The sequence below is a fragment of the Lutra lutra genome, chromosome 14, assembly GCF_902655055.1.
Source record: "Lutra lutra chromosome 14, mLutLut1.2, whole genome shotgun sequence".
Lineage (NCBI taxonomy): Eukaryota > Metazoa > Chordata > Mammalia > Carnivora > Mustelidae > Lutra > Lutra lutra.
In genome coordinates this window covers 84,894,612-84,912,903 of record NC_062291.1, presented here as the reverse complement: position 1 = coordinate 84,912,903, position 18,292 = coordinate 84,894,612, and the positions used below count along the sequence as shown (strand labels likewise).

Here is an 18,292-nt window from a genome sequence, read left to right as displayed (position 1 = left end):
TCTGAGTGGGAGAACTGACCCTACAAGAAAACATCAAATCAGCCGGTAAAGGATTTATGACCTTCCAGGCAGCGAGAACACAGGAGAAGAGCCAAACAATTAAAATAGCAAGAGAGAACGTGACAGCTAAAAACGGTAGAGATGGGAGACTGGATACGCCGACGACTGCTTTTCATGAAGAAGCTTCCAGAATAAATGCAAGAGAAGCAACATCTGCAGAATGTGTCTTTCTCAAGGTGGAGGAAAGGCTTGGACCTGAAGTCCAAAAGGGCCATTCGCCAGCAAAAAACTGGATTTTCACCAAAAAAAAAAAAAAAAAAAAGGAATCCACAGGTATGTACACAAAAACAAAAGCAGCAAGGAAAAGAGATTGTTTACGAAAAGCAACCCTGGTCAGCCTCAGGTTTCTCCTCTGTGACATTAAATGTCCTTATGCTTTTGAAGGGCTTATAATCCCAGGAGGATGGAGAAGAGTTTAAAATTAATTAATGTCTTCCTCCTATATAGCTGGAAATCCAAAGACCACGTTTTATGTTTGATATTTTAAAAATATATACTTTAAATATGTTTTAAAATTATTAATACAAAAATTTAATTTAAACATTAAAATCCCCTTCCAGGATTAGAGCATATCAGTCAACATGGAAGATCGGAAGCTAAGATCCTGCCACCAGTAACGGCAGCTAAATTGCTGGGATTAACTCTGATGGAAAACAATGAAAAATGATCCACAAAATAGACAACCCCTTCAAAGCAGAGAATCGAAATGGTCACAGGGAGCCCCAAGCCATATTCTAGAATTACCCAAAGAGGGAGGAATCGGAAACAACCCTGAGCATCTCTGAGAAGCCCACACTCTTGGGCGTGCACAGGCTGCTTTGGAGATGTTGAGGCTAAAACCAGCATACCCTGGCCTCCCCCATCCTGGGAACCAAAGAAGGAGAAGAAAAAGGACTAGAAAAGTGCCCTGTCCCTCAGAGGCTGAGACCCCAGGGCAGCTGTGTAAAAGCTCGGGAGCCCAGGTGTGTCGGAGAAGCTCCGAAGAGAATGTGGCTTGAATTGAGCACCAACTGGCACCCGGAAAAACCACCACAGAACCTCTCCAGGAAAGGCAGAGTCGTACAAAATTCTAGAATAAATGTTCGCAGGGCCCCAGGACGTAGGATGAACGAGAAGGAGCAGGAAGCACCAACAGCGCAACCTTTACAAACTTTGGTATTGGAACTATGAGTTAGGTGTCGTCACTCAACTGTGTCTCGCTCTCCTGGTTGGGGAAAAAAAACCACTAGCTTGAAATCTGCAGAGAATGAAAAACAGGAAAAAGGGGCATGGCAGATTTGGAAAAGGGCCCAAGGGAGCTTCTAGAAAAGAAGTGACAGTGACTGGAGAGTCAGCAAAGCCAGTAGGCACCTCTGGCAGCAAACTGGACAACAGAGGAGGAGAGGGAGGGACTGGGGAGAAACTCAACCCCCAGGTGGGGGAAGATTTGAGAAAGAGCTGGCAGGCAGGTCAGGGTGCTGGAAACTACCGTGTGGGGTTCTGCTCTAGGACCCTGAGCTCTGCAGGCCGCACAGTAACTCCAGGGGAGAAAGCCCAGAAGCAGCCCCTGTGAGGCCCAGAGGGCAGAGGTGAGCCTGGATGTGACCGCAGCAGGGGCTGCAGAAGACCCAAGGGCCCCTCGGGTGGGGACGGCCCTCCCAAGATGGCGGCACCCAGGCCAGGGGACCAGGCCATTATACCCATGCGGAGAGCAGCCGTCACAGCTGGATGCCCTAAGGAGCGGCTTTCCCAGGCAGTTTGCAGAAAAGGACTCAGGTGTGGGCCTTCAGCACGAGCCAACATTTCTGGAAGCTGGAGAGTGGGAGCCTCCATCCTAAAGGGAACCAGGATAGCACAGCTCCCGTGTCTGGGGCGGTGACTGCAAACATCACCCAGTCACCTACACACAGACTGGGTCAGAACCCCAGCGCCAACAGGCTGCTCCCCCTGCCTTCCTTTCCCACCTTCCTCTTCATGATGCCCTTGACCATGGCCAAAGCCCAGCCCCTATGGTGGGGTCCCATTTCTGCTTCAACTTTCCTACCTTCGACCCTGCAGAGTAAGAGACTGCTCACCTCCAGAGGGCGCCACACACAGCATGGTCTACACCAGGGGCACTCCAGATGCTGGGAGGCTCCAGGACAGGATCCGTTGACTCAGCAGTCTCTTGGGAGAGCGTCGCCAGCAGGCAAACAGTCTCCGCTAGGCAACCTTGCCCGCTCCGGTGCCGTCCAGGGTCCAGAATGAGTTACCTGGTTTCCCAGCAGGGCCTTCATAGGCACCATGCAGAGGCTGTCCCAGCAGCAGGCCCTCTGGACGGGGCTCCCTGACAGAAGCTGAATGCAAACAAGCAGTTAAGATGCGGTTTGGTTCAACATCTCCCTTCATTTTGTTCGGATTGTTTCTTTCAAGTCTAAATGCAAAGTGTTCTGAAGGAAGCTGCTCGGACACTCTGAAATCCTCGACTATGGGATTGTTAGAACAAGAGGAAGGAACCCCAGAGTTTCCCACCAGCAGTGCCTGTGGGCACAGAGGTCGTGTCCTGGGCCCAGGGGACCCAACCTGAGTCTGCTCCCTCCTCCAGGGGTGGTGGGGGGATAGACAGGTGGGAAGCTGTGTGATATCTGGATGCGCAAACTCTTCGCAAGTATGTCCCTCTCCCTAGACCTTAACGTTGCCTGAGAATTTGGCTTGGTTTCAACTGCCCACAGAGAAGGGCTGAAAGGGACACTTCCCAAATTTTCTGGGACAAATTACCACCCATTTAGCGGAATGTCCAGGGACGACCCGTAGGATGGTTTCCTGCGCGGAGCCCACAGCCGGGCGCAGCAGGAACCCCCCAAAAAACTGGGACAATTTAAAGAATTAAGTTATTTGTGGAACACAGAAGTCAGTACCTGCTGCTTCTCTTATCTTTTATTTATTATAGTTAATATGTTTAACTCATACATCACACCGATACAGGAAACAAATAGCTGAGAAAATAATGAATATGTTTTATTAAAAAGTTCAGATGAAGTTGAAAAACTTGGAGGGTTAATTAATCACACTGGTTTCTAGTTACATAAAAGCATACAGACAGATGCTTTAAATTCAGTTTTAAAACAATGAGCAAAATATCTAGTTACTATCCAAATTCATTCCCAGGGTCTCCTCGGGGTAACAACTGTAGTATTTCTTACATACTACGTTCAAACTGGAAGGTGTGGTAAGCCAAAATTCAACTTGGTCATGACACTTTGCACATATCCTAAAACACAAATGCTATGATCTCCATAAATCTGACATCATTAGAACGGTGTACAATGAGATTCATGGTTTGAAATAATAGTTCTCATCATTATGTCCAAGGCCAAGGGTTCACAAACATCCCAGGGAGTTTCATCAGCTACTTGAGAATTTTTAATTTTTTTCTGTTGTCATTGGCTGAAGGTCTAAAAAAATTTTTTTAATATAAAAACCTCTCTTTTACCATGATAATTTCCCATCAAAAGCCATATCCCTAGAATAAAATTTCAGTTTCTGAAGTGACTGTTTCTCTTACTGAGGCCTGCAGAATCCCCCCGGGGGTCTCGAATATACTTTGGGGATTTTTCCTTGGCTCCTTCTCTTATAGAAATATAATTGGATTCTGATGCCACAACTTAAGGAAATAATATATTTCAGATCGACAGTCCCCTCAAGAAACTGCAATCCTTACTTGCCCCTTCTTTTAATAAAAAAGAGAGAACATTTACACCCACACAAATAACTTATATTGAATATTTAGTTATTCCAATTTTTTATTAACAAAACTGGCCATGTCCCAGGATATACAGTGGACAGACTCCCAGGTGGCCCAGGGTCCCCTTCTGTTGCTGTTTGCTCCCGACCCCCACCCCACCGAGCGTCCCTCACTGCCCTCACCTCGTGGGCTGTCTATGACTTGCACTCACCAATCAAATGTGGCCAAGTGGCAGCAGGTTCATCTACCTATGAGATCACCTACTCATAATCATGCTGCATACAACTGTAACATCTGTCTTGCCAGGGCACGCTCCTTCCCACCGGCTTTGGGAGCTGACTGAGCGGCGAAGCTGGGGGGGGGGGGCATGGCAACACGCCTGAGACCCTCCATCCTTCAGCTGCAAGAGAATGGCACTGCCACCGAGCCCATGATTGGGAAGCAGAAGCCTCCCCAGGCAAGCCTTCGGATGAGAGCACAGTCTGGCACCAACGTCTTTTCTTAAGCGTGGGAGGGTCGGGGTTCCAAGATTGACCTAGGGCCACCAGTGATGAGTGATGCTGTTGGCACCGTCCTGGGACCTTCGGAAAGCAGACCCTGTTCTCCTTCCACCTCTCCCTCTCCTGAGCTCAGTCACCTCTCTCTTCCTGCCTTAGGTTCTGCAGGTGAGCCTGACAACAAGACCACCTCTGTCTGATTGGTCTGATGCTGCAGTTTGTGCTGAATGCCTGTTCTCGGCTTTGGCGCCCACTCTCTCCCTGCTCCGTGGGCAGGAGGTAGATGAACCTGGATGTTTCAGGGGCTTCTTTATGCTTCAGGTTCTAATAGGGTTTAATCAATGAGAGGCCGCTGCAGGAGATCCAGAGGGTTGGGGAGAGAGGGCTAAGGTGTTTATGGCCCTGCTCCCTCCCTAGCAGGTCACCTTGGGGCGATATCTCTCCCCACCTACAGCCATAGCTCTGTCAGGCACCCGTCTCCATGTAATTCTCCCTCTGGGCTCTGGGGACCACTCTCCCCTGCTACCCAGTCTGAGGGTCACAATGCCCCCAGGGGTGCCAGCCTGGGATACCTCTCTCCCTTCTAGTTTCTCCAAATCCTGCCCACAAGGGGAAACATTCCCTTCATTAAATCCTGCTCAAATTCCCCAAGTTGGGTAAGGTCCTCTTTTCCTCCAAGTCCAAACTGATACAGATCCCTGCTGGGCTGGGCTCAGGACACCGCTCCCATCTAGAAGATGGCTTCAGCCCTTCTGTGCCCCCTCCCCTCGCAAAGAGCAGCAGCCACTTCCAGAGGGGCCCTTCCTTCTTGCAGTGCTCTCTCTAGGACCCATCCAGCCCGGTGCAGCCCAAATTGGTACCACCTGCTCCCAGTGTGCCTGCCTCTTCTCTGGGACATCACCAAATGTTTCACCGTGACACAGGACAGTTGTCGGCGTGGCTGCACGCCTTGCATGTGCCCGCAGAACCATCTGCCTCCTCCTCTACTGCAGAAAGCACCATCCATGTCTCCCGGTTTATGAAAGAGTTGTTTCATTAATTATTATCTGCTGAAGTATACTTAACATAACTCCAACAGATCCCAGGAAACATGATCTTAAAGAAGAGCTTGTAGAGTAATTAAATGTAGTATGGAGAACGTCGTTAAAGTCAATGACCCAGTCCATTAGCAGTTTAAACACATTTTACCTTAACGTGATTATATTCAATGAAATTCTGATGATGTCAGACAAGTGAGAACATATATAAAATCAGGCAGAGTGATCCTACTTCCCAGCTCCGCTGCAATCAGATGGCTGGGCTACCCCCACACAGGTGGCAACACGCCAGGACCCCAGGGGCAAGCCCCTGGCCCAGTTGCATTCCCATGCCGACTACAAACATTTTTAAGTAAACCCAAGTAGATTGAACAAACAGAGTTATTCCTATTGCTCTGTAATGATACCTGTTATCTGAAACTGACAGTTACCAGAGGGGAGGTGGGCCGGGGGTGGGGGGGATAGGCAAAGGGGATGGCAGAGCACACTTAGTGTGATGAGACCTGAGGAATATATAGAATTGTTGACTCACTCTATTGTACACCTAAAACTAATACAAGCCTCTACGTTAATGGAATCAAAATTAAGCAAAAACAAAAACAATTTAAAAAGATACGTGTTCTCTGAATCATCGGGTAGAAATTCAACCTCTGATTGTCAGCTACGATGGCAAGGGATTTGCACTTGATGGGATGGGCTTAGGTTCAGGTGGCCCCTCAGAGATGGGGATCGTGGGGGTGGCTAGCACTGCCATCACTGGCAATGTGGTTTTAAGTCCTTCTGGGTTCCAGGAACACTGGACACTGGAATTGGCAGGGATGCCCACAAGGGCAAGGAAGCATCAGCCCCCATTTTTCTCAGACAGACGTGAGTCAACCCAGACAGCAGGAGCAGCTTCGAGTGTCAGTGGAGGGATTCGTTCTTTCCATAGAACATGACATTCAGGAGCAAGAACATGGCCTGTTTTCAAGGGAAACCGTGCTTATCCTAATTCAGACAATATTCTGGAAGATGTTTTGTTCCATTCCTCAGCAGTGAGAGGAGCAGCTCACTGTTGTCCTAGATGAGCAGGGCAGCCGGAAGAGTCACAACACAGCCTGTGACTTCAATTAAGCCTTTGCTACCCAACTTCCAAAGGCACCAAGGATTTTCCCTTCTTTGGGCACCTGTTAGACGACATCTCCCGTCTCTCATAAGTGTGGCCCATATGACCATGTTCTCCACCATGGAACCTGGGCCCATGTGGGCAGTGATCTAGGGGGGTGCACAGAAACCACTTCTAGTCTGGGTCTGGCTCCCTCCAGGTGACTATAACCACTACGCCCAGCCTCAGAGCAGCCCAGACGTCATGCAGAGACTGCTCTGATTTCCTGGGACATTCCCTCAGCATCATGACAACAAGAAATCGCCTTCCGCTGTCGTAGGCTACTCCAATTTTGGCTACTGGCCACTCTAGACTAGCTCCCTGGGACCAATACAGCTTCCTTCACTCAAGGCTGAGATTATGAAACTCAAGTTACGTAATTAAAAGCATCATGGAGGAGGGGCAGGTCTTCACGGCCTGCCCTTCTGTCCAGCAACACCTCCGACAGCCCCCACAGAACTCTCTGAGTTCAGCTTGGTTGCGTTGTCAAGCGCTGAGCCCCTGCCTTGGGCTGGGGACACAGGGACACACAAGGGCCAGCTGTGAGGCTCAGGGCGCTGCCCGCTGACAGCACATCGGGATCTGGATGTCATCTTTCCTGTCCTCTCTCCCACCTGCAGGAGGCCGTCTCTGTTTTCTTATGTGTCTACTCTCAGGATCCAGGGCCCGGAAGCCACTCATCCAAGGATGTGACAGTGAGAGAGACACATCAGTCACTCCTAAGGCGCGGCGATCTTGGACGCAACATAACTGAGCACAGCAAGCCTCCTTCCCTCCAGCGGATGAAGAAAGAATCTTTATACTCCGAGGCATTGAGATCCGAGGTGCTTCTTACTGCTCTGCAGCCTGGCCCAGCCCGCCAACCCCTACCCTCCAGGGACCGTTTACCTCACTCTGAACCACCCACCAGACTCAACGTTCTTCCTTCTCTCTCTACCAACTGCACACGAAACACGTACTAAGGTGTCTATCCCACCAGCTTTTCCGCATCTCTTTATTCCCCAGGACCTCATATCGAGGACAGGCCGCAATAGACACTTGCTGAATCCTCAAGTCCCCAACGAGATGGGCTCCCAGGCGGCAGAGTGGGGGGGAGGGTACCTGTTAAAACACACCCGAATGCATTGTCTCGCTCCCCAACATAAGCCTGGGGGACGTTCTCCTTCTGGAATGAAATGTCAAGGTGTTTTGTGATTCAAGTTATGGGTCTCCTCTGCTTTTGGCTGTGCCATAAGCACAGCAGGAAATGGAGACACAGGGAAAATAAAATCTCACTCAGAGCGAGGGAGTGACAATGGCATGAATGCGGGCTTCCAAACATTTCAGGGTAAGCCCGAGCAATGGCACGTCTCTCCTACAAGCCAGCCTCAGCTGTGCCGGCTTCCTTTGGTCTGTGCTCGGCTCCCAGCACTTGTGCCCTGGGCAGTGTGCTGTGGCATGACATTATTTGCTGTGACAGGGACACTGAGGAATGGGAAAGGCTTCCCAGATGGAAGTCTGTGTGAGTGAAAAAGGTTATGAGCAGCTGTTGGCATCAGGTAAAATGCCAGAGGACTGCGGGCTCCATCGTGGGCAGAGTGAAGCCTAAATGCCAAGCCATGTTCACGTGGGATCCGGGTCTCCTTCCAGACCTGTGGGAAGGCACACACAGCCAGTTTGGACAGTAGATCGAGTTGTTCCTGCACAGGGAAGTATAATAAGTTTTTGGGCTCAGACGTGGCCACCCACACACAATGATCAGTTCAAGGCAAAATCAAGCTTGCATTTGTGAGCTCTGAAGGGTGAGGTCCGGTTCCGCAGCCACAGGCTCTAGGCCCAGGCCCCTGCGATGTCCAGGCGACAAGAGGTAATCAGAGGACCAGGCTTGGACAGGGAGTCCTGGGAGGGTCCTAGTCTACAAGTGTGCCCCCCCTAATCAGGGGCGGGGTGTCACAGCTAATCCTTGCCAATAGCCTTGTGGCACAATGAAATTGGTATTATCTCAACAGCTGGCAACAGGCTGCCAAGACACTGGGGAGTCCGTTAAGGGGAAGATGAGACCCCCCCCCCAGGACATGATAGGCTCTGAGGAGTCTGGCTGGGGACAAGAAGCAGAGAAAAGGGGAAAGGGAGCTGCAGAACAGAGACCATTGGGGGCACGACAGTGATGTGATCCAATGAGCTGGAGCTCCAAACCCCAGCCCTGGAAACTGCCATCCTTCTGGAAGCATTCGGGCTTCCGACGGATAGGGAATGGAGATGGTTTCGGACTCCTACTTCTGAAACCCCAAAGAGGAGCCAGCCCCCTGCTTATATGAGATTCCAGTAGTTAATGTTGGAAGATACTGGATCATTGCTATTGTTTAAGTCTGTTAGAAAGAGATCAAGTCTCAGCTTGCCGTGGAGGAGTCTCTGGCTGATGATATCCCTGGGGGAGGGTAAGTGGGGGGAGGGGGAAGGTGCAAAGGATCCACTCACACTGAGTGAGTGGTTTTGCACTTAGAGCTGGGATCAGATCTCCAGGAAAATGTTCAACTTCTTAGTGTACCTAATTCACACTTTCCCCCACCCAGGAACATCAAAATATATTATATCATTAAAAAAAAATGTCGACAGCAAAGAAGGAGATCTTAGTCTTAGCTAAAGGACAGCCTTGCAGACTGAGTCTACTGATTTATACTCACCAATTATCCTTTTTTCTGGCTTTTTTCTACCAGAACTGACAGAGCTCTGAGGACAGGTGTCTGCCACTCTCCTGGATACCTCTGGAATCACAGGTGGGTTTGCCACACAGGGTCAGAGAGAAAAGGAGGCATCCGATGGGGGCTATCTAGAGAGAAACCTCAAAACCGAGGGATGTCCCCCAAATGAAAACATGCAAAACTTACAGTGCACACATTTTGTCCATTTCTTTCTTTAGGGGAAAAAAAAAAAAAGATGAGCCAGTTCCATCATTCCGAGGCAAGCAGGACCACCCAAGGATTTCAGGGGCGTTTCCCTCCCAGGGGCTTGTCCTTGCATCCTGGGTCACGGGGCCATGTGCTCCTAAAAGGGATGGTCAGGAGTTCCGGCAGCCCCCTAGGATCTCTCCATCGGACCCCAACCTCACTTCTTTATGACCAGTCAGTGAGTTCCTTTTCAGGCATCTCCCCCAAAGGCCCGGTACAGGTTACAACGTTTGGCAAAGCTTATTTCCTTTCTCCTACAGAAGACCAGTCCCATCACCACCAAATTCCCCTTCTCCACAGGGGGTGCTGATCACCATGTGCCCTCTCCCCAGGGTTCCAAGTCTGCCATCACTTCTCCCAGGCCACATTCCCTGGTAGCATTTCTCAACCTGGAACACACCCCATAGCCACGACTCCGCTGGGGGTCTCACTGGTAACAATTCTAACCAGCCTCCCAGTGATGCTGGTGCTCTTAGCCCAAAGTAGACATAGTGTCAATATCTAAGATCTAAAGCCTAGAGCACATCCCACCCAAAATCAGAGATATCCTCAACCCCTAGTTTATCTTGGGCCAAGGGCTCCTTTGAACAGTGTTGCTGCACCACCCAGACTAGAACATTCATGTGGCCCCATGCTGAACCGCTGATACCCAACATGACCAGACAGTGTTTCAGTCTTATTCCACACTTGCCTTACATGTAACTAGGACCAGGTGTATACCACAGGGACTACCAGATACGGTGTCGGCCTCCTGCTGATGAGAGATCTGAGGAAAATCTAGCATCTCTAATGAGGGTAGATCTGAAAATAACACAGGAGACTTGACACACTGCCCTGTGTAAGAGGATCTTTTCAAAGAATATTTTACTCTCTGCATACACATTTAAAATGTTATATTATCACACGCCACAGACACAAACCTACATAATGTGTTCATTGTCGAAATTTTTAAACAGAGAAATAACATGAACATATCAGAAATCATGCCTACTTTCACCATCCGCCTCTTTCCTGTGCATAAAAATCTTGAGGTCATAGAATACGTGCTTTTACAGCCTTCCTTCTTCTCTAACTTAACGTTTTGTCAGTATCATGGCCTCATTGGAAATTAAGTAAATCTCCATTTTGGTGGCCACATAACATTCCATTACAAAGTACCAATTCACCTTTTTACCAAACAGTTAGGTTGCTTTCTTTGGTGGGGCCATAAAAAGGTCTCTTTTTAGGATATATCATTCTCTACATTTTATTCACTTCACCAAGCTTGAGCTTCTACAAAGCGTTAGGTACTAATCATTTTCTTTGGTTGACTTCCTAGAGCAGGAAATATTGAGCCAAATAGTAAGGAGACGCACACAGTAAATCACCCTCCAGAGAGCAGGTGACAATTTGACACACCCAGCAACAGCCCCAAGAGACCCTGGCTCACCCTCAGACCTTCAGAAACACTGATTTTTATGAGTTTTTACATTTTAAAAACCATTTCAAGGGAGATCGTCACATACTTTGCCCGTGGCCATGTTTGCCTTTAGCCCAGCTGGGGATGCTCCATGAACCACCCACCGTGTCCTCGGAGGCAGAAAGCTCTGTGCTCTCACACTCACGCTCCTGGGAGCAAGGTCTTGAGCCAGCCATGAATGAGTGAGGGGAGAAAACCCAGAACCTTGTCATTGATTATTTAGCGCAGAAGAAGAAGAAGAAAATGATCACAGGTGGCAATGGCAGATGTGTCCTGCCCAGGATACTTGGCAAGGCATGGCTCACACTCAATCGCTGGTGCAATGGCTTCTAAGGTATCAATTGTCCAAGCAATGCTCGGCTGCCCCCCGCCCTCCCATAGCAATGCATCACTGTTTTTATTTTCTTCACTTCCTTTCCTCTCTCTTTTCTAAATACTTCAATTGGTGACATCAATGGCAGATGCTGTGTGAAGCGAGATGCCTAAGTGAGGCTATAAAATTTTCTCAACAAACAATGCCAGCAATTAAATGTTTCAAAACAGAGCATCATGGTCATATCTCAAAATAGATGCATGACAACTTGAAAGATCACTGCTATAGATACCAAGTTTGGCGAGGAGCCCGAAACAGCTCTCATTCTAGGCACCAATTCAAAATGCTATTACTATTATTCTTAATTAGTGCATACTAATTACTTTCTAACTTTCTCTCGGCTTTAAAAAAAAATCCCTTCTCTTCTGTCCCGGAGTTTCAAGGATACTCACTGACAGTCTAATTCGATAACGAAGTCACCCTCATAGAAAAGGCAGCCTGCCCACCAGCCGGGCTCCGGCAAGATCCTGCCAGTCCTAAGACGATCACCCCGGTGCTGAGGTTTGGGAAGACTCTGGCTCCGGGAAAGAAAGTCAGAAATTGCTATTAGGCTTCTCATACATCAAAAGCAACTTCATTTGCATTTTGCTACCACAAGGAGGATTAATAGGCAAATGGCGCATCATCTGCAGCCCAACTGAGTTGAAAGGTGGATAAACATTCCGTGCCGAAGCGAGAAGACAGATCAGGCTGTTCCAGCCAGGGCGCCAAACCGTCTACACCTCAGCAATGCTGACGGAATAGCAATGAAGACTGTAAACTGCAAGCCCCAGCCACTGTCCCCCTTATGCATGTGATTAAGATTTTTCTCCCACCCAGAAAGCCTGCGCCTCACCAAGGAGATCTCGGGACCTCCAGCGAGATACTAAGCGGGAAAGAAGGGGTGGGAATGAAACTGTATGAGCCCCTCTAACAAGGTCAACTTCAGGAGAGGAGAGAAGTCAAAACCACAAAAAATACAAATAAAACACCGACACACACACAAACACACAACAGATATGGTACAAGAGCCCCCTGGATGGGAGGGATTCCTTCTCTCGCTCTACCTGCTTTGTGTCCGTGGTTCACACAGATCACATTTGACTTGAATTCGCACAATTCTTGAATGCTTGGAATAAGGTCATTATTGCTCATTTGCTGGTGAAAGAACTAAAGGAAATCGCAGGAGCTCACAGGGCTACGAAGGATCTGAGTCGAGCCCTCCCTGATTTGTTCAGCTGGACCCAGGCTGCCCATCTGCATCCCGGACCTTCCCCCTCTCTTGGGCTGCTCTGGTTCTCTCGGTCCTCACACTCAGTCTAAGCTGGCTATTTAAAGCTGGTCTCCAACAGGAGAGGTTGGTCATGCTGGGTGGAGAGGATGGCATGTGATTGAAGCCTTGGCTTCCCTGGAGCCATTTTTATTCTTATCTGTGGCCATAGCCCAGCTCTTTCACAAGTGTGCCGCTGCTGATCTGTGATGCTGGGCGAGTGGGGATGGAGGGAAAGTGCAATCTTCCATCACCAGGAAATCCCCTGCCCGTCGGTAGTGGTGAGAAGTCTACATGTTGTACCCAATGTTTAACTAAGGTCATGAAACATGAGAATGAGAGAGAGTACAGTCATCAGGGACTGTCCAACTTCCAACCATATCTGCGTTAGGTACAACTCTTCTGATCACAAACAACAGAATATACAATAAAAATGGACTAAAGCCAAAACCAGAGATTATCTGTCTCATTTAGCAGAGGGTGCCAAGATAGGGTGGCTGGACCAGGGCCTTGTTGATGCCACCAGGATACCTCTCTCAGTCCTCCCCTGGATTCTCTTGATTCTTTTGATTTTCAGCTTCTCCCACAGGATCCTGTTAGCTTCAGGACAACATCATAGAAGAGAGAACACCTTGATCTCTACCAACACCTTGACGGGGGTCCCATGAGTGAGTCTCGTTCGCCTTCCCCAACCTGACTCCAACTTCCAGATAAACTCTCACCACTGTTTTAGAGACACGGACCCAACGAGTCAAGGAACCCAGCATAATCTCAGTACTTACTCTCATGTTCTCCTGGTTTCCCTGGAAACACACACAAACACTCCAACATTAAATTAAATGTGAGACAGAGCCAAGTGTTGGCAAGGACGCAGAGCAAATGAAGCTATGAAAACACTGCACACAGGAGTGAATGTTAGTGCAGCCACTTTTAGAACAGGGTTTGGCAGGGTCTCTAAAATTAAAATACACCTACCTTATGACCCAGCAATTCCACCCAGAGGCCTATCCAAGAGCAATGAGTTTGTACATCCAAAAAAGAACCATACAAGAATATCCAAGACAGCGCTGCTTATAATAGCCCCAAACTGGGAACAATCCAAGCATCTTTCAACAGGGCGATAATCAACCACGTCCTGCCTGAAAGAATGAGCTGCTGGTACACACAACAACAAGGCTGGGTCTCAGTTCTCACGTTGAAAAAGAGAAGCCAAACGCAAAAGACTATACGTTGCATGAATCTATTCATATGAAAATCAAGAACAAGAAAATCTCATGGATGGTGGAAGAATTCTGCATTGTGATTCCCTCGGGGAGGAGTGCACTAAGTGGAAATGAGAACAAAGAAAACCCTTGGGGGCTGCAAGTGTCCTACATCTTGATCTGTCGTAGACACGTGCAAAACTTTGTCGGATTGTACGCTGAAGGTTAGCTGTCCCGTGTACACATTCCATGGCATCCTCTATACCTCACTAACAGATTAAAATTCAAAGTTAGACTTGAAGACGATAATAATATAGAAAAAAAAATGTTGGTTGAAATCAGATGTCTGAGTGATTCTGAATACGGTTGTGTATCGATGTGGTTATCCAAGCCCATACTAAGACAAGGCCTAGGCAGGGAGCAGATAACCAAAGAATGCTCAGCGAGAGGTATGTAGTAATTCATGGGACAGTTTTTATTTTTCCAACTTGGTCTCACGTTCAGAGTAATTCCTATAACCGCACAGGGTGATAAACCCCACTCACGGGGAAAGGAGATATTTTGCAGGCCCACAGGCAGAAATGGTATGGCGCAGGTCCTTTCTGGTGGCCTGGGGGCTGTCCTCTGTAAGGGAAGCCTGGTTCTAATCTGGATACACAAGAGGGAGTGAAAAGCAGTAAGGGTCCCACTACATGAACTTCCTGAAAGAGGAAGGAATCATTTTAAAGTCTAGAGAAAATGTCTCCGGGAGTCTTTGGTATAACGACACAATGTGGATAAGGAAAGAGAGACCCCACAAAGTCCCTGTGACTTTCACTTCTACAGTGGCATGCTACATCACCTTGTGGCTGTCCACATCTATAGCAAGAGGTCCGTCTAGTTGCCTGCAAGGAACTAGAAATTTCTAAGTGTGTCGACAGCCTGGTGTAAAGGGTTTCAAGTTGACCACGTGTTAGCCATGCAAAGCTGCCGTCTCATGTAGAAAGCCATTCTCAAGGCCCAGGGCATCTGAGCTGCTCAGGCAACCCCATCCACCTCCCAAGTGGGCTGGGAAACCGTTCAGACTAAACGTCAATCACCTGTGCTCTGGCGACCCTCATGCTTCCCATGGCACCCCCAACACGAGCCAACCTTCAGGGTTGTAATCTGGTCCCAGCAAGTGCTCCACTCTCACCCGTCCCTGGGCCCTGCTGCCCACCACACTCTTGGGGGTGGGCGTGGCGAGCATGTGTGGCCCTCGTCCACCACGGGGCTCTCAGGCCTTCCTGCCCATCTGTAGGGAAACCCTCCCTTTGCCCTTTGTGGCCATCTCCTTCCTGTCAGGTCTCAGTTGAATTCTCCTTCCCTCGAGGGCCCTTCTCCAAAGTGCCATTTGGAGCAGACCCACCTGGATACCCGCTCACATAGCACAGACTCTTTTCCTTTGTGGAACACGTCATGAATAGCGTGTAGTTGTTGATGTGCTTACCGTCCTAGTCTCCGACTCTCAGATTGAACTCAGAAGGAAGGAGGCCAAGCTGAGTGCAGCACAGGGTTCCCAACAGCAGCAGAAACATAGTAACGGGATGGCGCGTCACACAAGGACTGCAAACACATGGGTTTTATTCCAGTCTGCTGCCTAGCAAGGAAGGGCTCATTAAAATGATAGGCGTAAAAATCAATTAGAAAATAAGTTTTAATCCTAAAACCCATGCTGATGAAGCCGTAGGAAAAGAGAAATGAACTCATTGCCGAGAGTGGCAGGAAGCAGCAGAACACCTGTGGGCCAGTCACAATTATTTGGTACCAGGAATTAATTCAAAATAAACAAAACGGCTTTTACAAAGATGTATGTTTCCCATGTTTTCGTAATAATTATAGATTAGAAATAGCCTTAGCTATGTAACAAAGAGGGAACTGTTCCATCTATCATGCCAGCTGGGTAGAATGTCTGCAGCTGCTTGAAATGATGACTCCTATCTTAGGGTCATAACAATTAGTTTTGACCATTGTTTCATATTAAGAAACCGTAGTAAACACAGTCTACAAAACATATATGCTACCGTGCCTAGATGTACAAATAAGGAGTCTGAGGAACTCCAACAGGAGCATAAAGAACCCCGACATGAACATCTCTGCGTGAGAGAAGAGAAACATTACCATTAACTTCTCCTTGAATGACAAATAAAGGAAGGTGAGTAGCTGAACATTCCGTCTGGATCTCCATACCCAAAATCACTTGTCATCGATGATTACAGACGCCAACGGCTGCTATCTCCACCTGCTGCCCCAAACCCTGGTGTCTGTCCCTCTTCCCTCAGCTGGTTCTCCCTCCTGGGACTCCTTCCACACGGCACCCACCCCACCCACAGAAGCCCTCCTTGGAGGGAGCTGGGCACCAAAGGGACCCTTCAGATACTCTATCCTTGGAAGCTGGGCTCCTTTCTCTGGTTGTAACACCCGAGTAAGCAAATGGTTCCCCAGTCAAGAGACTCACATTGAACTCGACACAGTCTAGGTAAGACGGGGTTTTCCAGAACGTCCCCTGAGGATGCTTGAGAAGGCGACTTTTGCTGCACACCAGCCTCCTCGGAGGCCCAGCTGAGGCTGTGGTGCTCTTGGGTGTTTCCTCTGCAGCAGAGAAGCACAGTCTGGAGCTTCTGCTCTGTGGCTGACCCGCGTTTGACAACCCAGAACAAGGCATTTTTGGTTTTCCACATTTTTTGGACTGTCAGTTGGCCCTCTCCCCACAGCAGATCAGAAAAAGACCATCTTGAAGTTCCACACTTGACTCACATACCAGAGAGTTCTGTGGCTCTTCAAGCTGTTCACACGAAGATGGTTTCCACAGGGGAGAGGCGGACACGAGGGGAAGAACACGTACCCACATGCACGCAACAGAAAATGACTGACTGTTTTGTGTTTTGCGTCCTTGGGTAGTTCTTTCTAGGGAGCTAAGCAGATTAGCCACCTAATTAGGAAGAGTGAAATTGGTCATGTCTTCATTTTTACAGTCCTTAAAGTCTGATCCGATCCCAGACCACTCTGGTGTCCACACGCACCCGTGGGCGACAGGAGTCACCGCTCGGTGAGGGCAGCCCCTCCCCAGAGCCGCCTAAGTCCGCCCGAAACGCTGCGGTTCCCGGAGCTGCGCATCACTCCTGCTGGGAGACAGACCCTCATCACTCTCAAGCTTCCTGAAGGCTCATTTAGGCCTTGGCAGGATGGTGGGTACAGAGCAGCTGTTTGCTCTGACTCTTTCCCATCATTTGACCAGTTTTTAATCCGCAACAACGCTTCCAAAATTGAAAACGGAACCAGGTTGGATTCCCGACCAGAGCTGACCGAGTGCGGGGCTGGCTGGGCACATCACAGCAGGTGCCAGAATGAAGATGAATGTCCCTGGCCGCCTGTACTCCTGGGGGGCGGGGTGAGGGGGGCAGCTCGGCTGCCAGGAGCCCTCCCTGCGCGGCGGGGAGGCCACTGGCCCGCACCCGGCACCTCCCTGGGCAGGAACTAGGGACGCTTTGTCCTGACAAATCCAGACATCCCCTGACCCTCCCCAAGATACCCTCGGTGGTCTGTCGGACATGAACAGACCATCTGAGATGCTGTATTAATAGCTGAGAGGCACCAGCATGAGGGGCCGAGTTTCATCAGAATGCGGGAGCACCTGCCATTGGGGAATTCATCCAAATTTATATTCGTCTGGAGTATTTCTTAGGCAGGTGCCTGGGTGGCCCAGTTGGTTAAGCCGCTGACTCTTGATTGTGGCTCAGATCGTGATCTCAGGGACCTGGGATCAAGTCCCACATCGGGCTCTGCACTCAGCACGGAGTCTGCTTGCTCTGTCCCTCTGCTCCTCCTCCCGTTCTCTCTCTCTCTCTCAAATAAATAAGATCTTTAAAAAATAAAAAAATAATTAAAAATAAGATGTCTCTTATGAGAATTGTGTCTAGGCATTCAGGCTTCTTTTTTTTTTTTTAATTGTGGTAAAATATAATACCATAAAATTTGCCATCTTAACCACGTTTCAGTGTCCAGTTAGGTGGCATGAAGTACATTGTTGTACAATCCGCTCCACATCCATCCCTAAGACTCTTCATTCTGCAAAACCAAAACCTCATATACCTGTCAAATGATGACTCCCTGTCCCGACGCCCCACCCTCCAGCCCTCCGCAACCGCCATTCTTCTCTCTGTCCTTATGAGTTTGACGACTCCAGGAACCTCATGTAGGTAGAACTATATAATTTGTCCTTTTGTGAGCGGCTTATTTTACTGAGCATAATATCCTCAATTTCTATCTATGTTGTAGCATTTTTTAGAGTTTCCTTCCTTTAAAAAAAAAAAGATTTTATTTATTTATCCAACAGAGAGTGAGAGAACACAAGTAGGAAGAGAGGCAGGCAGAGAAGGAGGAGGAAGCAGGCTCCCCGTTGAGCAGAGAGCCCGATGCGGGGCTTGATCCCAGAACCCTGAGATCATACCCTGAGCCGAAGGCAGAGGCTTTAACCCCCTGAGCCACCCAGGCGCCCCTAATTTCCTTCCTTTTTAAAGCTGAATAATATTCCATTGTATCTACACAGCCTCATTATATTTATTCATCCATCCATCGATGGACACTGAAGTTGGTTCTATCTTTTGACTCTTATGAATAATG

General features: G+C 48.7%; 1 long non-coding RNA gene across 7 annotated transcripts in view; it reads right to left on the bottom strand.

Annotated features, from left to right (window-relative positions):
• LOC125085205 (uncharacterized) overlaps positions 1–12,477 on the bottom strand; it is a 47,040-nt gene extending 34,563 nt beyond the window's left edge. For 4 of the 7 annotated variants that reach the window (XR_007122810.1, XR_007122807.1, XR_007122806.1 and 1 more), the window contains exons 1-2: positions 12,247–12,474; positions 2,115–2,375 (exon numbers count right to left, since the gene is read on the bottom strand). This is a non-coding gene — a long non-coding RNA (uncharacterized LOC125085205). Of the gene's footprint in view, positions 1–2,114; positions 2,376–11,592; positions 11,720–12,246 lie in introns of those variants that run through there. The other 3 variants (XR_007122811.1, XR_007122809.1, XR_007122808.1) reach the window with 3 other exon arrangements.
• Positions 12,478–18,292: the final 5,815 nt, after the last annotated feature.